Source organism: Python bivittatus, unplaced genomic scaffold (genome assembly GCF_059951505.1).
Source record: "Python bivittatus isolate LINGU-HERP-01145 unplaced genomic scaffold, Pbiv_v1 ctg000080_np1212, whole genome shotgun sequence".
NCBI classification, from domain to species: Eukaryota; Metazoa; Chordata; class Lepidosauria; order Squamata; family Pythonidae; genus Python; species Python bivittatus.
In genome coordinates this window covers 76,890,703-76,903,528 of record NW_028277035.1, presented here as the reverse complement: position 1 = coordinate 76,903,528, position 12,826 = coordinate 76,890,703, and the positions used below count along the sequence as shown (strand labels likewise).

Sequence of the window (12,826 nt, the reverse complement as noted above, 5' to 3'; positions counted from 1 at the left end):
GGAATAATTGGAGCCTCAGTGATTGTGACTGCCAAAAATGGGCAGCATGGTTTCCATCCATTTTTAGCTCAAAAACTCTAGTGTAAGCACTAAAATAGAATTAATAAAATCTAACACCTCCATACCCCCAACAATTCTGGGGTAAACCCAAACATTCTGGCTCTGCTCATATCTGTGATGCAGTCCCACATCATTCTTATGCAGAATGTTAAATGGGTCTCGCCAGACAGGTTTGCCTGTCCCAGAATGAGAGGAACAGGTAGAACAATGTATGCTAAACAGCAGGGTTATTTATCAAAAGCCATCAGTTCTTTTTATCTGATTCAGACAATTCAACCATACTCTTTAACTACTGCAGTGTTTCTCAACCTTGGCAGTCTGAAGATGTGTGGACTTCAACTCCTAAATTTCCCCAGCCAGCATGCGGAATAGGAAAAAAAATCTATATTAAATGAACAGGCTAGTCACAAACTGAGGAAAGAAAGCCCTTCACAGGGCTACCTTTTCAGCATCTACCCTTTATTTTATATTTAATCGCCTACAATTTTCTGTCTCATGAGCACCAGCTCTATCATATGGGATACAAGCTATTAAAAGTTAAAGCTGTAAGCTTCTGCAGATTTTCCTGAAATAATATGATCCTGTATCAGCATCAACACAGCCTGAAATGAATACAGAATACGAGTGCACGGCTGAGGACAAATTGATGATGCTGATGATTACCTGCATCAAGTTGTTGTCAACTCTTAGCAACCACATAGATAGATTTTCTCCATGGTGATCTCTCCCCAGTCTTGTCCTTCAGCTTTTCCAATGGTGCGCTCATTGTTGCTGTAATGAAGATCATACACCTTGCTGTTGGTTGTCCTCTTCTTCTCTTTCCTTCCATCTTTCTCAGCCTTCTCCAGAGAGCTGGGTCTTTGCATAATGTGTCCGAAATAAGATAATTTGAGCTTGGTCATTTGTGCCTCAAGTGAGAGTTCTAATGTGATTTATTCTATCATCCATTTGTTTGTTTTCTTGGCTGTCCATGATATTCTCAGGAGTCTTCTCCAATACCAAAAGCATCAATACTGTTCCTATCTTGCTTCTTCAAAGTCCAACTTTTACTTCCATAGAGTGTTACAGGGAATACCATGTCTTGATGATTCTGATCCTTGTAGGTACAGACACATCATGGCATTTAAACATCTTTTCCAAGGCCTTCATGGCTGCTCTACCAAGTGTTAGTCTGCAGCAGAGCCCTCTTGTAAACTTCCAATTAAGCAAATTACTCTACTTGCTTGCAAAGTTTCAACTTTCAAAGGACATCTAACATACAACTAGAGAGCCTGTATTATAGAAAACCGGGCCTGGTCATATTAAATAGGCAAAACCATTGCACAATGGCTAACACAACCTGAAGCCAAAATAAATTCCCAAGCAGCACGAAGCCAATTCAAAGAAGAGAATTAACTCAGCAATTTCATTTTCCCTACCCAACAAATGAAGTGAATCCCAACAAATTCCCTAATTTGACATAACTGAAAGCTGTGGTTCACACATAGGGCCCCTGTGACCCGCCAGCTGATACTGAACTCCACTGTCAGCTGCCCCATTTAGCACTTGCAATACTGAGAAATACTGGGAGCTGTAGTCCAGCAATATCAGGAGGGCCATAGTTCTTCATTCCTGCTAAAGTTGAATGAAACCAGGACAAAATGATAAAAGTCAAGCTGACAAGGAAAGGAGGGATGGTGGGAGACAAGACTTTGCAAGAACACAGCAGATCAGGAACCAATAAGCTGTAGTTCATCAAACTGAAATAAATGCTTCTAAGACAGACCAAAGTATGGAAACTTTTCATAGTCAATTCTGTCACAATTAGATCCATAATTCCCAAAGAAATGTCAGAACAGACCTCAATAATGGCAACAGATCTTGATATTTACTTCCAAGGGTTCAAGTGAGAGAACAGGAAGTACATGTTCATGTTAAAGAAAAGATCACCCTACCACACTTAAGATTTTTTGACCCACATGGTGTTATGGAAGCTCTCTTGTGGCCAAGGAGCAGGATGCTGTTTGGCAAACTCTGTGCGTCAAAATAGTCTTCTCTCCTTCGGTTGTCTGCGCAAAATGTTCAGCTCTGATGACATCACTCAGGTGTTAAGAGTACGTGTTAGTTATATTGGAATGCTTCTATGTGAAGTTCAAAGATGAAGGACCTCTAAAAATTCTAGGTGGAATTGTGAAGTCAAGTCTAGTTTCCTTAAAGCTGAGCACATCTTCCAGGACATAAAATAAAAGTGATTTCCACTGCCTCCTACATTTATTCCAACTTCCCAGTTTTGACTAATGCCCTGTTATTCTTGGATCATCTCCCACAAAAGTATTAACCAGGAGTAACCTACTTCACTTCTGAGCTCAGAGAAGGTAAGCCAAGAATTATCACCAGCCAGGACATCAAGGTACTCTTGAGTCAAGCTCCACACCTGGTGACTGTATCCATGCACTTCTTTTGGCAGCTTTACAGAAGTGCATGGATACATGCGCTTTGTATCCTTTGCCTTCTAGGTTGTTTTTCTGACTTTCCAATCCAGAAAACAGCCCTGAAATTCCTCATCCAAGTACTAGCAAGAGCTGATCCTGTATAGCTTCCAACATCAGCCAAGGTTTGTTAGGTAAAGCCAGTAGGTCAAAAAGTTGTTACTAACCAGCAAGATGCTATGTTGCATTAGGAGAAAATCATAAAACACATGACAAGAAAATATTCATATTAACCATATTAATGTTTGATAACTGAAATCAATTTTAGTTTTTGACCTGGCCCCATAGACTTCCTTTTGGAGTGTAAACTCCAGCATGTCAGCTGAAAGCCAAGAGTGACTCTTGTTCCCAGAATCATCATGCATAAAACACAGATATGGGCAATTAGAGTTGTTTGATCTGGTTAAATTCCAGTGATATGGATATTTCTGTGTTTATGTATTAAGTTGATTGAAAACAATGCAGTAACTTTTTTAAAGATGCAGTTGGATGAACAGAATGTTCAGAGAGAATGTTCATTCTCATTGTGATTAAGAAGCATTTTTAAGATTAAAGTGTTAGTCTTGTAGTTACTCTGTAGCCCATCATACAGTCCATAATGTAGGCCTCTGCAAAATGGCTGCATTTTGCTCCACAAGGTTATTTGCCTGGTGGAGGTACAATGATGGCAACACTCACCTCACTTAATATTGCTTTGGAGGTCCCCCCTGACATTTCAGAAAAGGCTTCTGTACATCACAACATATGCCCAGAAACCTCTTCCAACTACTATGTTAGTGTTAGAACCACCAGCAGCAGGAGGAAGTGAAGCAATTCAGCAGTTTATCCTCATTTTTTTGAAGTAGTGTAAGAGAGACATTCCTTTGCAAAGCAGCTTAGAAGGGGTCCTTCTCTGGAAGCACCCCTCTGAAGCAGCAGACCTGCTGTAAGCCATTTAGTTTACAACCCTATATCCATCTTCCTGAGAGTAACTTCCATTGAACACAAATAAATTTACTTGTATTGTTAACAAGAAACATGTCCTTATGTATACTTAGGTATGTCTGATTCCAGTATTTCTGCCTAACTCTGGATGGAAACAAATTAACTCTGAGTGTCCCCAAAGTTTAAACATATGGCAAATGGGCAGCCATCATAATCATCATGATCATCCAAATCTTTGATTACAAAAAGCAAAACTAGCCAGTATGTACGGAAAAATCCTGCTTTACATCAGCAGTCATTTCCAACTCCAATACTTCCCCCTTCTGAATAGGAAATAGAGGAATAATTTAAACAGGTTCTGAGCTCATTCTGTTCTGAATCTGGGCCTCCATGAAGCTCTGCAAGTATTGTTTATCATTTTTTATATAAGAATGTAACCCATTTTTCTAACAATTTGTTTCTGCTTATGTTTTCAATTAATTCAGTTTACTGGCTTAGCTGATGCTCGTTTTAATTACCACCCAGGATGCATACTGTTTTTTCTTTATCAGCTGACATTACAACAAACTGGCCACACCACTCAGATCTGAAGTAAGTTTGCAGTCATCTGACTATCATCAAATTTGATGATTTATACATTTATTTATATTATTTATATGTCACGTGTGGATCAAATTTAATCCAGTTGGATCCAGTTGAAAAGAGGCCTGCTATTGTCCAATATTTTAGTTGGCTAAAGCCTTCCACTGCAAACAATATAACAAAATGGTAAAAGAAAAGAAAAAAAATATGGCTGAAATAAGTTAATGTTTCAAGAATTCATTAGTAGAAGAAATTTCTATGAGTACACTCTTTTTTTGGTGTGCTATTGAGCTATGTGGGACTACAAAACTCATGCTTCATCATCACCAGGAAGGATGGCAATTATAGTCCAACACAGCTCAAGGGCAGCAACTTGCATACCATGTTGTAGACCTTTTCTTGTGGTCATTTAGATTAGGTTTGGGGAATCTGTAAATTCTCCAAATATTGCTGAACTACAACTCCCAGTAACACCTGCCAACGTAAAGCATGCTGAGAGCTGTCATCCAGTAACATCTGATTTACATATTTAGTTCACCAAATTACAATAGTATCAATGTTGTAGTAGTTCTTACTAACATATAAGAATTTTATTTATTATTTTATTTATTTATTTTATCAAAGGTATAGAGCTGTCCAACTCAACCCAGCTGGAAATATCAAGATAATCCACTTCATCCAGGGCTCTCTGAAGCTGTAACCCAGCCACCTTCTCAACAACCTTCCTGAAAAAGAAGAACCTTCTCAACCTTCTCAACAACCTTCCTGAAAAAGAGAAGATTGGAGACTGAACAACAATTATCCAAAACTGTTGGGTCCCGCAATAATTTCTATACTATCACTTCTTTCAGGGCAGGGCACCACCCCCTCACAGAAAGAAGCATTGATCACTTGCCACCTCTCAGAAACTTTCAACCAGGAGGGGTAGGGATATAATAAACAGGTTATCAGGTTGATGGAACTCAAGATCTTGTCTACTTCCTCTGGCATTACAACATCAAACACCTCCCAGATAACAGAACCAGACAAAGCCTCAATCAACTCACTAGGACTTGCCCAGTCAAAATCCAACTCCAAGTGAACTCTAGTACCTAGAATATTCCTCACAATGAACCTGCAAATATTCCTGTGGCTCATATGTACTCAGCACGGAGTGAGTCACTTTAAACAGGGCTGCTGGACAGCTACCTATAGATGTGATACAGACAGAGAAATAGGAATGTTTCATTGCCCTTATTGCCACAATGTAATCCCTGATGGCAATTTGTACATGTTTGGTCAAACTGGCTCTTTGTCTTCTTCCAACAGTGTTCTAGGCATTTCTTCCATTGTTTCATCTCCTGGAGATATTTGGAAAACCAATTTGTTCCTTGGGCACCTATCCAAGCCCATTAGGTACCCCACCTTCCTTTGCGGGGGGGTAGCACCAATAAGCTTAAAAGCAACCAGAGTGACTTGACCATGACAAAGGACTGATGATAATGTCCTCCACCTTCAAATCACACTGCAACTTCCCCAAGACAAAAACCAAATCTGAAGACCATGAACCCTGATCTACTTTTGACTCAATGCCACTTGAGGGCAGGTTGGAATCTCCTAAGACTCTAAGTCTCAGGGACTCAACCACCAACCTGGCAATGGAACTGAGCAGACAGACACCAGAGGCCTTTTCAACAGCTGGAACCTGCATTACGGTCTTTCTGGCACCAGGTTTTATATTGCTAGTCTGATGGTAAGCCATCTTAAAATTATTGGATCTTGTTTGGAGGCTTGTTCCCTTGAGATTTTATGTGCATGTTTTTATTACTGCTGTTACATGTTGCTTTTTATATTTATTATTCTGCTGTTTTATTGTCTGATATAGATTGATTAGATATTATACATATAATTGATCTGTAAGCCACCCAGGGAACTATGAGTATTGGGTGATCTAGAAACAAGCAAGCAAGAAATTAAATTAAGATGACAACCTTACATCCAGTTCTCTTGGATTAAGCCCAAGCTTAAACTCCAGATAGTCCCTGAACCAGACATTTTCTGTAAATGTCTACCAACTATTATCACTCAGCCTACATTCCTTGCAAGGCTGTTGTGAGGCTAAAATTAGATTGAGATGCTGAAGATGTATAGTTTGGGTGAGCAGGGATGGGATGAATTATGAACACATTATCAGGAAAGAGATACCACTGAAAAGCACAAAGAGAGGAAACAGACACACAGACAGAAAAAAAATAATAATGCAGGAAGAAGGACTATTCTAGGAAACTAGGGAGGAAATCGGGTGAAACCACAAAGGAAAGGCAGTGTAACAGACAGCATGAGGCAGTCTACCAAATTAGATACTTCGGGAGGATCTGATTCTGAAAAACTTTATTCCTGGGCTTATCCAATCTTTGCAGAGCATAGCCGGAAACAGAGGAGAAATCCACAGTTCTAGCAAATCAGATAAAGCAGCTGTGCTTTATATTCATTTAGGTTCAAAGCAATAACCTAACAGTACAGTCCTCTCTACGTGTATTCAGAAGTCAGTCCTATCTGTTGAACTAAGTAGAATTTACTTCTTGGTGAGTGGGAACAGGACTGATGTATATGAGCATCTGCCTCATTTTAACTGTTTCACAGCCTCCCAAGATTTCCAAGCATCATTCATGTCATATGGCTTAAGCACATGCCGACATCCACTACTCTTTAAAATAAATAATCAGCATCTTTGTAGGACAAGGAAGTAGCTCATGTGGCTAATTTATGGTTTGGTATATTTTGTGATTGAGCGAGTGTGCAAGTGGAAAAATAAATAATTCAATATCCAGGATGAGCACCTTGTGTGATTAAGTCACTGATTAACTTAAGTCTCTTTGATTTCAGCACTTCTCTTTTAAGCATGACTGAGGATAGTTCCAGTCCCAGGTTTAGTGGCCCTTCTGTACTTCAAAGCCCTCTCATTCTTCGGTTTGCTTAATTCAGCGTTTCTCAACCTTGGCAACTTTAAGACGTGTGGACTTCAACTCCCAGAATTCCCAGCATGCTGGCTGGGGAATTCTGGGAGTTGAAGTCCACTCATCTTAAAGTTGCCGAGCTTGAGAAACACTGCTTTAGACAATGCTGGTTAAGCACAATAAGAGTTCAACACAACTTATAAAGTTGTTGGGGAGCAGGGACGCAATTATAGCTATCCCAGAAAAAATGGATTAAGATATCTTGAATTAGGTGGGACTCCTAATTTTCTTCCTTGCGCAGCGCAAGTGCGTGGGCACTGCTACGAAGAAAGTGAACTTTAATTAATTTAAACCCACCAGGATAACCTCAGGCGGGATTCTCATCTTTCCCCAGCCCTAATTCAGGCGCCTTCCTTTCGGCCAGTGTTTCGCTTACGTTCTCTTCAACCACTCGGGGGCGGGCGGGGAGTCAAGCCCAGCTCGGGGCTGAGAAGAAAGCGCCGGCCTGCCTTGCGGACCCCTCGTTACTGCCTCCAGAACGAGCAGACCAAGAGCCCCGCGTCTGCGTTCCTGCACGCCCCGCAAGCCCGCAGCCCTGGGACCCTCGTTTCGGAATCCCGCCGCGTCGCAAGATCTCCCTTGCGGCTGGAGAAGCACCGAACAGACAGCTCGGCAGGGCTCTCCTACCCCCGTCCTCTCCTCTGTTCCCACGCCCCGGCGGGTCTGCACAAGTTCCCTCGCCCAGTTAAGCGCGCCTTTAATCCCAGCCCCAGGCACACTTCCGCAGTTGGCGAAGCTCCTGCTTTCTGCGAAAAGGCAACCTCGTCGCCGCCTTCTCGCTCCATCTCGCTCTCCGAAGACTGCCCGCTGCCCGTTAAGAACAAAGCGCACGGTGGGAAGCTGCTTGTTTGTCTGTGTTTGTTGGGGGGGGGGGGGGGACTAGTTGTAGCCAGCTGAAGAAGCGGAAGGAGGGGAGCGAGCTCTGAGGGAAAACGACGCAAACACCCCAAACTTCCCGCCGGGTTAAAGTACAGCCTCGGGGTGCCCGCAGCCAGACTCTCTGCCCTGCCCTCGGCTGTCTCTCGGGAGACCCCAGACGCTCACGCAACCCGTCTGGAGAGTAGAAATTCGCGGGGTTGGGGAGAACGAGCGAGCCCAAGACGACAGGGTGTCTCCGCCATGCACCCAGGCGCCAGCGCTGCTGCTACTGGGCGGGAGCGCAGGGGAGGCGTCCAGCCAACCCGCTGGAAGCCTGGAAACTGACAATGGCAATTCGTCTTGCTTTTCCACGCCGTTCCTCTTTCCCGATGCAAGGACAGACAGACAGACAGACAGACAGACGGAGAGAGAGCGAGAAGGGAGGGCGCCCGATCCCTCGGCTGACAGAGGCGCGTCCTCCGCACCCTTGCGGGACCAGACAACAATGCGTCCCACCCAGCCGCGCACTCCCCTCGCCAGCGAGCGCCTACCTTCGCCTTCTTCCTCCGGTAGGAAGGCAACCCGTCTCCGCTCCTGGCGGCTCCGACTCCTGTCTCGCTCTGCTGAAAGGCAGCGGCGGCAACTCCGCCGGCGCCGCTGCGTTTGCCTGCGCTGGCCGGCGCGCGCAAGGGGACTCCTATTCCCCCGGGCTTAGCCGGCTCTCCCGAGCCCTGCGCCCTGGGAGACTCGCAAACGGCTGCGCCGGGTCTTGCGGACGCTCTTCCGGCACCTTTGGCTCGGCCAGCCCTGCCCGGGTCTCCCGCACTCGCCCTCGGCAGCGGCGTCCTTCATAGCCAGGCAGCCAGCGTCCCTTCTGAGACGCCGATGCTCCAGGCTAGGCATGGTATAGCCTGAGCCAGCGACGGGAGGGAGGGCTCTAGTGGCCGGGGAAGGGTCCCGCAGAGCTCCGGCTGGCAGAAAGCGGAGCCTGGGGAATTGATAGGCTCCCAGCGGCTTGCCGTTTGAGTGACTCCACCCTGCTTCCTATTGGTGTCCCGCAGCGGACGCGGGAGGGGGGCGGGGGCTGTCGGGGAAGGACTGATTCAGGCGTGCGAGCTTCTGGCTTGGCGACCTCGTGGTTACCAGCTCGTTTGAAAGAGGTGCTGCCTGTTGAACATGCACAGGCAGTGCTGCACTTTTCAGCGGACTCGGTTCACACGTTCAAGGCGGTGGAAGGATGCATCAAGTAAGGTGTGTCACACCTTATTCCTTGGAAGCTGTAGCTGATGGAAGAGGGGAGACCAGTAGCCCTCCCTTTAGTGGCCCACTCTTGATCTCCCTGTATTGTAGTGAAGTTCTAAAGCTGTACCTATATAGGGCGGGTCTCGACAACAATTCTAGTTGTAGAATTTGGACATTCTCTGATATAGACGTTCCTGGAGTTTACAAATCCCATCCTTTTCTTTGTGTGATAGGAAGAGCCATAGCCACCCTCAATCTTGGCCTTCCAGAGGCTTTGCACTACAAATCCAATGCTGGCTGAGGAATATGGTGGATGTATAGTCCAACTCATCTGGAAGTCCCAGGATGAGGAAAGCTGAGCCAGAATGTGAGAATAGGATCAGATTCAAATTCTTGCTCAGAATTTGAGGAGGAAAATGAGGGAGAGAGACCATGACTTGCATTTCTTCTCCAATATTTAAGGCAATAAACACCAGCAATAATAGGGAAGGTGTTTTGGAAGCAGAAAGCCCCAAGTTACTCCTTGGCATATATGGATATAGCTGGGAAAGACCCCTGGCTGAAACCCTCAAGCTGGACTCACACAAAATGCTAGGTTAGCTTAAAATCTAACTGGGAAATCTGAGAGTTAGTATAATATGGGAACCTAGGCATTGTCCTGGCAGGTTGTATGAACCTCCATTACATTACATAACCATAACATGGTTTGTTTGGGTATTGCATCTTACAGGCACCTAATTACTGTGTTCATTAACCCAGATCTTGAGTTTAACATGTTGTGTGAACCCAGCCTCAGTAACATACTGACTAATGAACGAAAGCAGTTTCCCACCTTCCTGTGGAAGAAATTATGAAGAGTGGGATAATTTCTAAGAAATACTTATTTTATATTTGTTGCAAATGGTTTTATGCTACTTCAGTAAAAACCCTCAAATCTAAATGGCTTACAAAAGTAGCAGACAATAAATTTTACCATACATATATCAATAACATATAAAATCACAGTAATAAAATAATTAGCATTCACATATACCCTAGGTATATAAATCCTCTGTATCGGTCCCCGAACAGCTGCTTAAAATCGACTAGTCTTCACCAATCCTCTAAATACTAGCCACAAGGATGCTGATCTTATTTGTGGGAAGCTGATTCCTAGGGAGGAGAGCTTAAATGCTTGTTTCCAAGTCCTCTCATGCTGCAGAAAATGCTTGTTTCCAAGTCCTCTCATGCTGCACCTTTTTGGGAGCAAAGACTCTTAGCATAGCTTCTCTGCTGGCATGCCTTGGCTGGGCAGTTTCTACTTGAAGTAAAAATTCTGCGGATATCCAGATCCCAAACCATGTAGGATTTCATATTACTAGCACCTCGAATTGCATCCAGAGTGCTGGTATTTATATGACAATCTTGGAAAACTCACATTAATACACAAACAGCAGCATTCTGCCCCAGTTGAAGTTTCTGGGTGTTTTTTAGGGGCAATGCCATGAACAGCACACTACATTAATTCCTTTGAGAAGTGACAATGGTATGAGTCATTATCGCCAGTGCCTCCTGTTCCAGGAACTCACAGCTAGCACATCAGCTGAAGCTGGGCCAATGCCCCCTGGTCATAGCTTCTACCTGCTGTTTCAGCAGGAGCTGTGAATCCTAGATTATGATCCAGCTCCTTCTGGGAGAGCACAACACTACCAAGACCTAATGTTAGAATTATCCTCCAGACTCAGTTCAGCTGGCTTCTAATTCCAAGTGAATGTGAGTGACTTTCTACATAAGGTGCTCCACCAATATGTCACAGTGGCCTCTAATGATCTTCTGACCCATCCTTCCCTGTAAGAGTCTGAGTCAATTTTAAAAGGGTATGTAATAAGGGTAGAGAGGTACTTTGCTTCACTGCCTTGCTGATGTGATTTAGGTCCAAACTTATACTTGTCCCAGTTTGATTTGTTCCTCATCTTCCACCAGTATCATTCCATGCTCTCCTATGGTGCCTCCTATCCTGGTGCTCCTCAGCAAACCAAGCAGAGTCCCAGGATTGGCACATGGGGAGAGGACAATCCCATCAACAGCCCTAGTCACTGCCTTGTTCCAAAGATCAACTAAACTCTCAAGAGAATTACCCTCCAGCTTGCCAGGAAATTCTCCAAGTGCCATCTGAAACCCAAATGAATCCATTGAGCACCTGGGGTGGACCATTTGAATGGATCCAGCAATCCTGTGGAGAGTCATAGCATTGATCAACCTCAGAGACATTAGAAAGTGATCTGTTCAGGACCAGGGACTAGATTTTATACCCCCCACTTCTAAATCTCATCTCAGCTGCTGGGTATAATCCATGACCTTGTATGTCAGCCTTATGATGAGCTGGGAAGTCCATGGTTGTCATGGCCATGAAATCCCAAATAGCTCTAGATCCCACTCCCAGGGCTATAAAACTGAAATCACTCAGGACTAGCATACTAGTATATTAATCAGTAAACTCAAGGTGAAATCAAACGGCTTTGGGCAGGGATGAGGCTATGCAGTTGGAGGATGGCACAATACCACCATCCCTAGTGGGCAACCTAACTGCACCCAGCCACCTGTAGAATGCAGCATTGCAGAGGATCTTGCTTACCTCCTCAGGATCCACAGGCTGAAATTTATCCCATATAGCATCATAAAAGGATAACTGTGTCATTTTTATTGGACTTGCCTGGTCAGCATTCAACTCTAAGTGAATGTGACTTCCAGATACTTTGCAAACTTTTCACAGGAGCCTACTAATTGATACTCCAGGCCATCCTTCCCAAATTCTTGGTAATTTTTAAAAAGTACACTGGATAGCAGTACACAGATATCACTGTGGATGTGATAAAAGCAGAGAAGAATTGACACTTTGCTGCACTTACCACCATGATGTAGGCTCAGACTATGTTTGGTTATATTATCTGATGAAGTGAGCTGCATAATGTCTTTTAATAAAATTTGTTAATCTGAAAAGGTGTTACCTGACTGCTCCTGATTTTTTGATACCAGAGACTAAAGTGGCTCTCCTCCTGCAGTGTTGCTTATGTGGTACATCATGTTTACATCACCATCATTTCAGGTATCTATTCTGCCATTTCCTCTCCTGGATCTCCTCCATAAGCCAAGGACATTCCCGCTACTTCCCGACTGGTGTTCAGGGAGAGGCTGTTCAGGATGCAATCCTGTTGAAAGCCACTGGCACCTCTGTATTCCAGAGGTCGACTAGGCTTTCAACATAGCTGCCTGCTGTGGTGTCAGAAAATTCTGCAAGTATCTTCTGAAAATCAAGAGGATTCATTGGGTGCCTGGGGCAGACCAACCAAATGGGTGCCTCCTCAATGTGGTTGCAAACCTGGGGTCAATACATATTAATGCATGTGTAGTACAGCCCAGAAACTCAAGAGCTGAAAGGGCTCAGTTTGACTATGATCACATCAATTCATGAATGCTATCCACCAAATACTGTCAGAAAATAAATATGATTTCCTGTTATCTCTCACACTTTACAAGAAAATTCCATACAGCATAAGATAAAGACTTCCTTGAAAAAAAGGTTTCCTGCAGATGACAAGGGCATGTCCATACATGCAATTATTACCGTGACTTCTAAGAATAGATCTGACTTACTATCTCATGGCTCCACTACATAGCATCTTGACTTAAGGGCTTAAGGTGCCCCTATATCTCTAA

General features: G+C 44.0%; 1 protein-coding gene across 1 annotated transcript in view; it reads right to left on the bottom strand.

The window, feature by feature from the left end:
- Positions 1–8,917, bottom strand: part of FRMD4B (FERM domain containing 4B) — a 224,965-nt gene extending 216,048 nt beyond the window's left edge. Inside the window, exon 1 of the mRNA XM_088134355.1 lies at positions 8,440–8,917. The gene's annotated coding sequence lies outside the window, so the exon portion shown is untranslated. The remainder of the gene's footprint in view (positions 1–8,439) is intronic.
- Between the last annotated feature and the right edge of the window lie 3,909 nt (positions 8,918–12,826).